Raw genomic sequence first — 14320 nt, 5'->3', positions numbered from 1 at the left:
TAACTGATCAACTAGGTGCGTTACACAAGGTTACATAGTGTGGAGGTGGCAGCAGCATGAGGATACCACAGAGTGGCACAATGACAGAGTCTGAAGGTGGCGGCAGCATCAGGAGACCACAGAGTGGAAGGTGACATAGTGTGGAGGCGGTGGCAGCATGAGGAGACCACAGAGTGACAAAGTGACATAGTGTGGATGTGGCAGCAGCATGAGAAGACCACAGATTGGTCCAATGATAGAGTCTGGAGGTGGCAGCAGCATCAGGAGGCCACAGAGTGGCCCAATGACAGAGTGTATAGGTGTCAGCAGCATCAGGAGGCCACAGAGTGGCTAGGTGACATAATGTGGAGGTGGCGGCAGCATCAGGAGGCTGCAGAGTGGCACAATTACAGAGTGTAGAGGTGGTGGCAGCATCTGGAGGCCACACAGTGGCAAGGTGACATAGAGTAGAGGTAGGAGCAGTATGAGGAGGCCACAAAGTGGCACAATGACAGAGTCTGGAGGTGGCAGCAGCATCAGGAGGCCACTGTCACGACAGACGTGCACTCAGAATAAACGATAACACACCAACCAGGCTCTGGACGAGAGACAGGGGAAGGGTCACCTCCTAGTTCATCCCTGACCTCTTTCCCTGCGCTGCTCAGCCCACAGGCAGACCTTGAAGGTAGGTGTGCTGTGTCCTCCAGCCTGGACTGACAAAACCCTGAACTCCCTGAGATGGTGAAGTGGGAGGATAGGAGCAGCCTGCTCGCACAGAACCTGGATGGGCTAGATGACACAAACAACCAAGCTAGAAATGCCACTTATCTCTGAGAGCAGGAACTGACAGCCAACCTTCCCTCCAAACTTCCAAGACCAGAATGATCAGTATAATCCGCTCAGCGCACTTAGCTGGAGGCCATTTAAACTAATGACTCCACCCAGTGCCCCTAATGAGAGGCGGATCCAGCACGACACCAAAACAAATACTAAACTCGTGCTGCTATCCTGGCCGACCTCCGCACATCGTCAGAGTGGGGCATGACAGCCACGTAGTGGCCCAATGACAGAGTGTATAGGTGTCAGCAGCAGCATGAGGCCACAGAGTGGCTAGGTGACATAATGTGGAGGTGGCAACAGCATGTAGAGGCCACATAGTGGCCCAATGATACAGTCTGTAGGTGTCGGCAGCATCACAAGGCTGCAGAGTAGCACAATGACTGAGTGTGGAGGGGGCGGCAGCATCATGAGGCCACAGAGTGGCACAATGACAGAGTGTGCAGGTGGCAGCAGCATCAGGAGGTTACAGAGTGGCACAATGACGGAGTCTATAGGTGTCGGCAGCATGAGGAGGCCACAGAGTGGCAAATTGACATAGTGTGGAGGTGGCAGCAGCATGAGGAGACCACAGAGTGGCCCAATGACAGAGTCTGGAGGTGGCAGCAGCATCAGGAGGCCACAGAGTGGCACAATGACAGAGTCTATAGGTGTCGGCAGCATGAGGAGGCCACAGAGTGGCTAAGTGACATAATGTGGAGGTGACGGCAGCATCAGAAGGCTGCAGAGTGGCACAATGACAGAGTGTGGAGGTGGTGGCAGCATCTGGAGGCCACAGAGTGGCAATGTGACATAGAGTGGAGGTAGGAACAGCATGAGGAGGCCACAAAGTGGCAAGGTGACATAGTTTAGAGGTGGCAGCAGCATGAGGAGGCCACAGAATAGCACAATGATAGAGTGTGGAGGTGGCAGAAGCATGAGGAGGCCACAGAGTGGCCCAATGACAGTCTGAAAGTGGCGGCAGCATCAGGAGGCCACAGCGTGGACCAATGACAGAGTCTGTAGGAGGAGGCCACAGAGTGGCCGAATGACAGTCTGGAGGTGGCGGCAGCATCAGGAGGCTTCAGAGTGGCACAATGACAGAGTGTGGAGGTGTCGTCAGCATCAGGGGGCCACAGAGTGGCAAGGTAACATAGTGTGAAGGTGGCTGCAGCATCAGGAGGCCACAGAATGGAGCAATGACAGAGTCTATAGGTGGCTGCAGCATTAGGAGGCCACAGAGTGGCACAATTACAGAGTGTGTAGGTAGCGTCAGCATGAGACGACCACAGAGTGGCAAGGTGACAGAGTGTGGAGGTGACGGCAGCATCAGGAGACCACAGAGTGGCAAGGTAACATAGTGGGAAGGTGGCTGCAGCATCAGGAGGCCACAGAGTGGCTCTTAACAACCAGATTGAACACGTGTGCCATGCAGGGTGCATGGCTCAGCCCTCCTTGACACAGCGCCGACACAATGTTCTTCCAGTTGACGGTCACCATGGTTCCGATTTTCAGTTGTCGCGGAGAAAGCCAGGATTCGATTTCTTGCTGAAGGACATGGAGCAGTTCCTCCCCGTGTGTGACTCCGTTCATCCAGGCAAACGAGGTGCAGAACAGCGTGACACCACTGTGCCCTGCACATGTGGTATGCTGGAGGGGCACTGTGCATTGTCTCTGCAGTGGAGGCTGAGGACAGGGTGGAGGATGAGGAGGCAGAGGTGGACATTGTCACTGGGCCAAGGATGTGGCAACGTGGAGGCGGAAGCGGCGTCACCTGGCCAAGTTGCTGGTGTGGTTGAGCAGGAACCACATTCAACCAGTGGGCCATAAAGAACATGTAATGTCCCTGACCGTAGTTACAGCTCCACACGTCGGCGCTGCTGTGCACTTTGGCAGACGATGACAGGCTCAAGGACTGGCCCACCTTCTGTTCTACATGTGTGTGCAGGGCTGGTACTGCCTTTTTGGCAAAGAAATTACGGATTGGGACTCTCCACCTCGGCTCGGCAAAAGCCATCAGTTCTCTGAAAGGTGCAGAGTCCAACACTTGGAAAGGGAGGGACTGCAGCACTAGCAACTTGGACAGGAGCACATTCAGCTTCTGCGCTGTTGGATGAGTGCACACATACTGTTGTCTCTTTGCAATAGCTTCGGTGATCGATCGCTGACAGAATGCATGACGAGGAGTAGGAGGAGCAGGAGCATCAGGACTGGCAGATGATGGGAAGGAAATACAGCTCACTTCGGCTCCGGTGGAGGAGCCTTGACTGCTAGAAACTGGGTGCGTGCCAGTGGGTGATGCATCAGTTGCTGCAGCAGGCTTGACCACCACATCGGAGTCACTGTTGTCCCAGGCCACTTTATGGCAACGCTGCATATGTTGACGCAGGGCTGTAGTGCCAACATTGGCACCCTGGCTACGCTTCACCCTCTGCCCACAGATTCTACATACGGCCATGTTCACCCCCACCGGCGGCTTAAAAAAAAACTGCCACACCGCCGAGTAGGTGATTTTACCCCCAACACTGCGCACTGACTAACTGCTACTACCGCTGCCTCCTTGAGCCCCTGCACCGTTACTTCCCGGTCAGGTAGGCGAAGCGGGTGGTCACACAAGACCTGCTCTCGGGCCATGCCAACTAAGGGTTGTGTCTGACAACCCACTGGCTCTTGGCTGGGGGTGTCTGATGTAAGATGCAACGAAGTCGAAGATTGAGTCAACCATTCAAGAACCACTGGGTTGCTGGTAACGACACGACCGCTAGCTGGGAGCTCAGGCCTCTTGAAGTGACCCCTGCTACCACGGCCCCTGCTGTGACCTCTGCCTGCGCCAGAAACATTTAGGCCTCTGCCACTCCCCTGTGGCCCTTCTCTGCCTGACATACTGTTAGATAAAGTAACCAAATGTTAGATCGAATATTTTTTATTTTACCACTAATACACAGCAAACAGGGCTTTATAATATATCACTGCACCGCTGAACAGCAATTAGGCCCTAATTTTTTTCAATTTTTACAGAAAAGGCTTTTCAACAGATATGTACAACCTTAAATGGTAAAAATGTATTTGTATTTTGCCAGTAATACACATCAAACTTTGCTGTAAAATATCTCACTGCACCGCTGAACTACAAATAGGCCCACATTTTTAAATATTTTTACAGAAAAGTCTTTTCAACAGAAAAGTACAACCTTAAACGGCAAATATATTTGTATTTCGCCAGTAATACACGGCAAACTGAACTGTAAAATATCTCAATGCACCGCTGAACGGCAATTAGGACCAAGTTTTTTCTATTTTTATACAAAAGGCTTTTCTACAGATAAGTGCAACAATGAAAGGCGTGTATACGGTATTTGTATTTCGCCAGTAATACACGGCAAACTGGGCTGTAAAATATCTCACTGCACTGCTGAACGGCAATTAGGCCCAAGTTTTTTTCTATTTTTACACAAAAGGTTTTTCTACAGATAAGTAGTGATGGGCGGCAGGGGCTATTTTCGAATTCGCAATATTTCACGAAGATTTTGTAGAATATTCATCATATATTCGCGAATGTTAGAATTCGAGATTATTTTATTGAATGCGAAAAATCCTCAATGTAAAAATCGCTTAATGCGAATTCGTAACGCAAAATACAGGTGTGGGTCACTTTGGCTACATTTTTCATGCTGCTAGAAGTTTCATGAGTTTCTCCTGAGACTGGAGAAAATGGTTGGCATGGCAGAACATTACAATAGCTTTATATGCAGATAGAGTGGAGTGCTCCAATATATTAGCGATTGCGCTAATCGGCAGTGATTAGAATTTTTTTCCGCACTACGTGCAACTTTACATTTTGGCTGGTCTGACTACAGATTACTGATTGGTGCACTAAGTATTGTTGTGAACTTGACATTGCTTCCTTCTCATTGGCCCACATGCAAGAAGCAGAGAGGAATCATGTGTTCAGATGGAAAAAAAAAGGCAGAATATTTCATATAACGAATATATAGAACTATATTCTAAATATTTGCGAATTCTCAAAATCGCGATATTCATGTTAAAAATTTGCTATTCGAATATTCGCGCTCAGCACTACAGATAAGTACAACTATGAAAGGCGAATATATTTGTATTTTGCCTCTAATACACGGCAAAGTGGGCTGTAAAATATCTCACTGCACCACTGAACGGCAATTAGGCCCAAGTTTTTTTCTATTTTGACACAAAAGGCTTTTCTACAGATAAGTACAACTATGAACGGCGAATATATTTGTATTTCGCCTCTAATACACCGCAAAGTGGGCTGTAAAATATCTCACTGCACTGCCGGACGGCAATTAGGCCCAAGATTTTTTATATATTTACACAAAAGGCTTTACAACAGATAAGTACAACTATGAACGGTGAATATATTTGTATTTCGCCACTAATACACGGCAAAGTGGGCTGTAAAATATCTCACTGCACCGCTGAGCGGCAAATATTTTTTACTCTTGCCACTAATACACGACAAAAAGGGCTGTAATTTTCGCACTTTACCTCACAATGGCTAATCAGCCCTTTTTTCGACGAATAAAAGCCAAAAAATGCTTAGAACATATAACTGCACCGCACTAGGGCAGATAAAACATATAAATAAGGTTTGCTGGAATTACAGAGCTGTATAATGGCAATTTGTATCGCCAGTCAGTGCAGCAAAGTGTAATCTGATTGTTCCTATAAACCAGGCTGTCACCTCCCCGACTGAACCCTGTTCAACATAAATGCAGTGGAAAGATTCCTCCCTATCCTTTCCCTACACCTTGAATAATCATTCCCTGCACTTGTAAATAGTTTTTTTGAGCACAATGATGATTTTTCTCTCACTGTTCACAGCCCCCTTGCACTAAGTATGCTGGCGAATGGCAGAATCTAAGATGTCTGCCATATTTATATGGCTGTTACATCACAGGGCTGTGTGGCTCTTCATTGGCTGCATGCATGTCAGTATGGGTGATCCCGCCTTCCCAAACTTCTTTTCTCCATGTCCTCACACATGCAGCCATCATTTTAGGAAAAATGCAATTCGTTACTACGATGCGTGAGGAAATTCGCATTCGGTACGAATCGATTTTTTCTGAAATTCGTAACAAATTCCACTTTATCAGCTTTGATCTCTATTAGCCATCGTCCGAGTCATCTCTTGCAATTTGTCCTGTAAAAAACTTGTTGGACAGCCCCACTATGAACTGGTCTCCTAGTAGCCGGTCCACCTCCCGGAAGGCTCCCATGGCCTCTGGTTCTCACCGCTGTATTTCAATTAGCGTCTCCTGTAGGGCATTGGAGTACTGCATTAAGGACTCACCTTCTCACTGTGGTTAAAGAAGTGGCCACGCAGCTGCACTACTTTAGCATGCCTCCCGGGCTCTCTCCAGCAGAGAGAATATTTTCTCTAGGGTGTCTCTCTCGGGTCCGGGGCTTACCATCACTGTCTGTCTGAAATCACCCTCTAGAGCCCCCATGAAACCTCTGCCTGCAGCGCGGGGGTCAGGTTACATATTCTAACTGCACTTCGCACCCTTTCAGTCCAGTCCTGCAACGTCATATTTGTACCGTCAAATTGGCAGATGATGCAACAGCGCCACCACAGGGATGTACCCTACTGGTACAAGCATGGCGGGGGCAAGCTGTATCAGCGGTGTTGGGAAAAGTTGGTCTTGCACTGGCGCACCCTGAGCTGGTTCCTGGACTGTCGTTGGTGCTGGGGGAAGATCTCCCGCCACGTTCCCGTCCATAACGGTCGCTGTATCCTGTCGACTATGGCAAGTTATAAGCCGTGTACCAAGGTGGGCTCCCCAGGATACAGCAAAGTTATGAACGAGGAAAGAAACTCCAACACCAGCTTTTGCCAAAACAGAATTTTACTAACACGTAAAAAAAAAACACAACCACAAATGCTGAGAACATAAAAATTTATTTACATACTCCCTGAGCACGGCGCCCTCTGAAGGATGCCAGCAGAAAATTTCACAGTAATTTACTGACTGGTCGTCACATCTAAAACTGCCGCGCTGTACCTATTTTTACCCTAAAAGAACAAGAATCACTGTATGGGTGTGTGGTACGGTCTGGCCTGTGGTGCAGCACAACAGCTTACAATCTTAAACAGATCTACAGTAGTCCCCCTCCCATAACTGGTCCTGCAGTATTCCTCCTGAGCAAAACGCCGAGTTTGTGGGGATTTAACAGCTCTCCGAGGTGAAATGTCCCTTTAAGTTATGGACAATGAAAAGTATTAATACTTGTGGCCGGACACAAACAGAAACCCTAACTAACTAACTACAGGCCTGGTATCATTCTCTAGGCGCAAACACTGTGATGAAGTATGTGCACGATCTTACCGACCCGGGTCTGCTTTGCATCAGCTGGTGACTCTGAACAGAACAAACGTTTCTCCAACAAGCATGCTGTCCCGCAGTGTATGTTGCTTTGTTCCTCTGCTCTCATCAGCGTTCCTGGCAGCAATCTTCCTTCCTCTGGACAGGATCAGGGTCTTGGGCATGATCAGCTTCACTTAGCTGCAGCTCTGGTCAACCTCACACCTGGATTCAGTCATATTCACTTCTCACACAGTCTCTCAGTGTCTCTCACAGCGTCCTTCTAAGATGGCTGCTGGCTTCCTCTCCAGACTTGTAACACCACCCATCTCATGAATATAGAGTTATATATACAGTCTGTAGCTGTGTTAGGAAACAGCGGCATTTTGCGGCCAAACAGCATAATGTCAGTCCAGAACATTTAATTTAATCACACAAACAGTGTTCAGACAAGGAGAGCTGTTTACCCATCTCTCAGATGTTAGAAAGGAGGAAAAGCAGATGGAGGAAAAGGGTTCCCTCCTGTAGGGCAGGAGAACGCTGGGGTTGGAGAAGTGGCAATGTCACAGATGATTAATATTCAGTGTTTACTGTCAAATAGCCTGCAGGAGATTGCAAGTAGTGTTGAGCGCAAATATTCGAATAGCGAATTTTTATTGCGAAATATCGCTACTTCGAAAATTTGCAAATATTTAGAATATAGTGCTCTATATTTGTTATATTGAATATTCAGCATTTTTTTCCATCTGAACACATGATTACAGTTGAGCGGACACCTGGATGTTCGGGTTGGACGGGTTTGGCCGAACTTCACAAAAAAGTTTGAGTTCGGGACCCGAACTTGACCCTGAACCCGAACCCCATTGAAGTCAATGAGGACCCGAACTTTTGAGCACTAAAATTGCTGTAAAAATGTCATGGAAAGGCTAGAGGGCTGCAAATGGCATCAAAATGTGGTTAAGAGCATGGCAAATGCTCTGCAAACAAATGTGGATAGGGAAATGACTTTAAATAACATAAAATACGTAAAAATAAAAAATAATAATCTTGATCTAGGAGGACGAGGTCCATATGGAGTAGGAGGTTGAGGAGGCGGTGGACGTAGCGGTGTAGGTGGAAGCAGCATTGGAGGAGGACGAGGTAGCCAACACTGGTTTTTGATTTAAATTTTTAATTTTATTAGGCTACACTCCAAAAGAGTGTGAAATATAAAAAATACAAGAAAGAGCAATTGCGCTGTAGTATAACAATGGCTGGTTAAGGCCGGTATACATGTCTATTCTGCACAAGGTACGGACAAGTCCTGTGGGATCCATGCCTGGTTCATTTTAATGAACGTGAACTTGTCCACATTGGCTGTGGACAGGCGGCTGCGCTTGTCTGTGATGGCGCCCCCTGCCGTGCTAAACACACGTTCAGATAATACACTGGCTGCAGGGCAGGCCAGCACCTCCAAGGCGTAAAGGGCAAGCTCAGGCAATGTGCCCAATTTGGAGACTCAGAAGTTGAAGGGGGCAGACCCGTCATTCAGTACGTATAGGCGTGTGCACACATACTGCTCCACCATGTTGATGAAATGCTGCCTCCTGCTAAGACATTCCATATCAGCTGGTGGTGCTGGATGTTGTGGTGTGCTGACAAAGCTTTTCCACATTTTGGCCATGCTAACCCTGACTTCTGTGGTGTTGGCGGAGCCCCAGCTGCATTGGCGACCTCTTCCTCTGCCTTCGCCTTGTGCTTCCACTGTGCCCCCGCTGTCCGGTGGAAATGCCACCAGCAGCGCGTCTACCAGCGTGCGCTTGTACTAGCGCATCTTACGATCACGCTCCAGTGAGGGAATTAAGGACGATACGTTGTCCTTGTAACGGGGATCCAGCAGCATGGCCACCAAGTAATCAGCATGAGTTAGAATGTGGGCAACTCGGCGATCGTTGCAGAGACACTGCAGCATGTAGTGCCAGGCTGCCCAGAGGCAACGAAAAGCTGTCCTCTGTGGGAGGTGTATCGTCTGTGTCCTCTGTATCCCCCCAGCCACGCACCAGTGATGGCCATTAGCTGGTCTGTGTGTCACCCTGCTGTGAACCAGGTTCCTCCTCCTCCATCTCCTCCTCCTCCACCTCGTCATCCTCCAGAACTGTGCCCTGGCTGGACAATTGTGTACCTTGGGTTTGTGGGTGCAGGAACCCACCCTCAGAGCCACTTGTGAATGACTGGCCGGAAACAGTACAAAATGATCCCTCTTCCTCCTCCTGTGCCACATCCTCTTCCATCATCGCCAGCAGCGTTTTTTCAAGGAGGCATAGAAGTGGGATAGTAATGCTAAAAACTGCGCTATCGGCACTGGCCATGTTGGTGGAGTACTCAAAACAGCGCAACAAGGAACACAGGTCTTGCATGGAGGCCCAGTCATTGGTGGTGAAGTGGTGCTGTTCCGCAGAGCGCCCGTGCATGCTGCAGCTGAAACTCCACTATCCCCTGCTGCTGTGTGGGGTTTGTCCCCCAAACAGATAAGTTTTAAAACTGCCTGCTGTCATTTACCCCTGGCTGTGCTGAAGTTGGTGGTGAAGGTGTTAGCTGACCGGATGAGTAGCTGGTAGCGGATGAGGAAGCGGAGCAGGAGGAGGAAACAACAGGAGGCAAACTGAAGCACCCTGCAATCCTCGTGGTGGAAGGACATGAGCCAAACTGCTATCCGCCTCAGGCCCAGCCGCTACTGCATTTACCCAGTGTGCTGTTATGGAGATATAACGTCCGTGACCGTGCTTACTGGTACACGTATCTGTAGTGAGGTGCACCTTGCCACAGATGGCATTGCGCAGTGCACACCTGATTTCCCCCCCCCACTTGGTTGTGCAGGGAAGGGATGGCTCGCCTGGAAAAGTACTGGCGGCTGGGCACGACGTACTGTGGGACAGCCACCGCCATAAGGCCTTTAAAACTCTCCGTCTCCACCAGATGGAATAACAGCATGTCAAAGGCCAGTAATTTAGAAATGCTGGCATTCAGGGCCAGGGATCGCAGGTGGGTAGGGGGGTATTTCCTCTTCCGCTCCAGTTTTTGGGAGATGGAGAGCTGAACGCTTCCGTGGGACATTGTGGAGATGCTTGGTGACCCAGGTGGTGGTGTTGCTGGCAGATCCTCTGCTTGCGGGGTGGCAGGTGGCACTGTCACTCCAGAGGTGGATGAAGAGGCCGAGACTGCAGCATAAGAGGAAGCAAGAGGAGCCAGAGACCTTTCTTGGTTTTTGAGGTGTCTACTCCACTGCAGCTCGTGCTTTGCACTTAAATGCCTGGTTATGCAGGTTGTGCTCAGGTTTAGAATGTTTATGCCTTGCTTCAGGCTCTGATTGCACAGCGTGCAAACCACTCGTGTCTTGTCATCAGAACATTGTCTGAAGAACTGCCACGCCAGGGAACTCCTTGGAGCTGGCTTTGGTGTGCTCGGTTCCTTGCTGCAGTGGGCAGTAGCAGGCGTACTGTCTAAAGGACGGCTGCTCGACTTTTGCACCCTGCTCCCTCTTCTGCTGTGCTGGTGGCTCTGTGCGACCACCGCCTCTTCCTCCGAACTACATAGGTCACTCGCATGACCTTGATTCCATGTGGGGTTGAGGACCTCATCGTCCTCCACATCATCTTCCACCCAGTCTTCACCCCTGCCCTCCTTGTCAGTCTGCACACTTTCGAAAACCCCAGCAGTTGGCACCTGTGTTTTGTCATCATCCGAGACGTGCTGCGATGGTCCTCCCATGTACTCATCTTGAAACATAAGTGGTTGGGCTTCGGTGCACTCAATCTCTTCCCCTTCTGGGGCAGGGATAGGTGGATGGCCCTGGGAAACCCTGCTAACAGAGTCATCAAAAAGCAGAAGAGACTGCTGCATGACTTGGGGCTCAGACTGCTTGGCTGATTTGCAAGGGGGTGAGGTGAAAGACTGATGAACATCGGCTGCAGGTGCCAACTCTGATCTTTCAGCAGGAGACTGGGTTGAAGACAATGTGAAGTAGCTGTCAGCAACCCAATCTACTATCGCTTGTACTTGTTCTGGCCTCACCATTCATAGAGCCGCATTAGGCCGACCAAATACCACTGCAGGTTCTGTCGCCTACTCACATTTGAGGAAGGGGGTTCACTTGTGCGTGTAGCTGGCACAGATCGACCACGTCCTCCCCCTGCAACAGGAGCTCCACCAGCAGCACCACGACCGGGGCCACGTCCCTTATTTGACGCTCACCTCATATTTCTCAAATTTAGGATCTTGCCCTAAATGCGTGTTTAATTAATAGTAGAATACAGGGAGTGCAGAATTATTAGGCAAGTTGTATTTTTAAGGATAATTTTATTTTTGAACAACAACCATGTTCTCAATGAACCCAAAAAACTCATTAATATCAAAGCTGAATATTTTTGGAAGTAGTTTTTAGTTTGTTTTTAGTTTTAGCTATTTTAGGGGGATATCTGTGTGTGCAGGTGACTATTACTGTGCATAATTATTAGGCAACTTAACAAAAAACAAATATATACCCATTTCAATTATTTATTTTTACCAGTGAAACCAATATAACATCTCAACATTCACAAATATACATTTCTGACATTCAAAAACAAAACAAAAACAAATCAGTGACCAATATAGCCACCTTTCTTTGCAAGGACACTCAAAAGCCTGCCATCCATGGATTCTGTCAGTGTTTTGATCTGTTCACCATCAACATTGCGTGCAGCAGCAACCACAGCCTCCCAGACACTGTTCAGAGAGGTGTACTGTTTTCCCTCCTTGTAAATCTCACATTTGATGATGGACCACAGGTTCTCAATGGGGTTCAGATCAGGTGAACAAGGAGGCCATGTCATTAGATTTTCTTCTTTTATACCCTTTCTTGCCAGCCACGCTGTGGAGTACTTGGACGCGTGTGATGGAGCATTGTCCTGCATGAAAATCATGTTTTTCTTGAAGGATGCAGACTTCTTCCTGTACCACTGCTTGAAGAAGGTGTCTTCCAGAAACTGGCAGTAGGACTGGGAGTTGAGCTTGACTCCATCCTCAACCCGAAAAGGCCCCACAAGCTCATCTTTGATGATACCAGCCCAAACCAGTACTCCACCTCCACCTTGCTGGCGTCTGAGTCGGACTGGAGCTCTCTGCCCTTTACCAATCCAGCCACGGGCCCATCCATCTGGCCCATCAAGACTCACTCTCATTTCATCAGTCCATAAAACATTAGAAAAATCAGTCTTGAGATATTTCTTGGCCCAGTCTTGACGTTTCAGCTTGTGTGTCTTGTTCAGTGGTGGTCGTCTTTCAGCCTTTCTTACCTTGGCCATGTCTCTGAGTATTGCACACCTTGTGCTTTTGGGCACTCCAGTGATGTTGCAGCTCTGAAATATGGCCAAACTGGTGGCAAGTGGCATCTTGGCAGCTGCACGCTTGACTTTTCTCAGTTCATGGGCAGTTATTTTGCGCCTTGGTTTTTCCACACGCTTCTTGCGACCCTGTTGACTATTTTGAATGAAACGCTTGATTGTTCGATGATCACGCTTCAGAAGCTTTGCAATTTTAAGAGTGCTGCATCCTTCTGCAAGATATCTTACTATTTTTGACTTTTCTGAGCCTGTCAAGTCCTTCTTTTGACCCATTTTGCCAAAGGAAAGGAAGTTGCCTAATAATTATGCACACCTGATATAGGGTGTTGATGTCATTAGACCATACCCCTTCTCATTACAGAGATGCACATCACCTAATATGCTTAATTGGTAGTAGGCTTTCGAGCCTATACAGCTTGGAGTAAGACAACATGCATAAAGAGGATGATGTGGTCAAAATACTCATTTGCCTAATAATTCTGCACTCCCTGTATAACAACAGTATGTAAAGGTTGTATCTCACACGTACAGATACAGACAGGGCCGGACTGGCCTACCGGGATACCGGGAAATTTCCCGGTAGGCCGCCGCACTGCCCAGGCTGGCGCGTCTATGATTGTTCACTGCCCAGGCGCAGCCTGAAAAGAGGGACTGACAGGAGGGAAGCGCCTCTAGTGTAGCGGAAGTGCTTACTTAGTGTGCACTTCCTTTCAGTCCGGCTGGGTACAGGAAACAAATTCTCCTGTACCGCAGACCGGACAGAGCTCGTGGGGGGGGGGGGGGGGGAGAAGAGAGTGACAAGGGGGGGGAGAGAAGAGAGTGACAAGGGGGGGAGAGAAGAGAGTGACAAGGGAAGGGGGAATGAGAGTGACAAGGGAGGGGAATGAGAGTGACAAGGAGGGGGGTGAGAGTGACAAGGGAGGGGGGGAATGAGAGTGACAAGGGAGGGGGGATGAGAGTGACAAGGAGGGGGAGAATGAGAGTGACAAGGAGGGGGAGAATGAGAGTGACAAGGAGGGGGAGCGAGTGATAAGGGAGCGAGGGGGGGATGAAAGCAGGGCCGGACTGGCCTACCGGGATACCGGGAAATTTACCGGTAGGCCGCCGCCCTGGGGCCGCTGTGCCTGCACTTTTTCGGCGGCCGGCGGGCCGAATCTGAAAGCTTTGATGTAGTGGTGGTCGGTGGGTGGAGCTGAGCAGGCCGGCCGGCCTCCGTGGGAGCGGCACTACTCCCTCCGACCACCTGGTGTCGCTGTGAGCGGCAGCCCGTGATCCTCCTGGCCGGCCTGGCTGGCCGTCCTGTGTGTGGCCGCCCCTCTCTTCCTGCAAGTGGCCTCAGGCTCCCGCCGCCTAACCTCCAGATTCAAAAATGTCGAGCCCAGGCCGCAGACCGGAAGCAGAGCCCGACCCGATGTAAACAGCCCTGAGAGGACTTGAGGAGCCACAAATACTGGGGGTAAGAAGGGGCCAGGCTGTGCAGGCTGTCAGGGTTATGTAGTGTATATTATTTACATACAGTCTTATAAATTATAAGACTGTATGTACACTAATATACACTACATAACCCTGACAGCCTGCACAGTCACATGTGGGCACAGCCCTGGCATCCAATACATGTCACAGAGAGCTATACTGTGCATTATAAGCTATACTGCACAGTATAGCTCTCTGTGACATGTATTGGATGCCAGTGCTGTGCCCACATGTGACTGTTCAGGCTGTCAGGGTTATGTAGTGTATACTATTAGTTTACATACAGTCTTCAGTTTACAGGAATCTCCAGGAGTGGCATCAGCTGGGCAGATCCGCTTCTAGGATCTGGGC

This window comes from Bufo bufo, chromosome 9 (assembly GCF_905171765.1).
Source record: "Bufo bufo chromosome 9, aBufBuf1.1, whole genome shotgun sequence".
In the NCBI taxonomy this organism is placed as follows: Eukaryota; Metazoa; Chordata; class Amphibia; order Anura; family Bufonidae; genus Bufo; species Bufo bufo.
Note: the sequence above shows the minus strand (reverse complement) of the source record.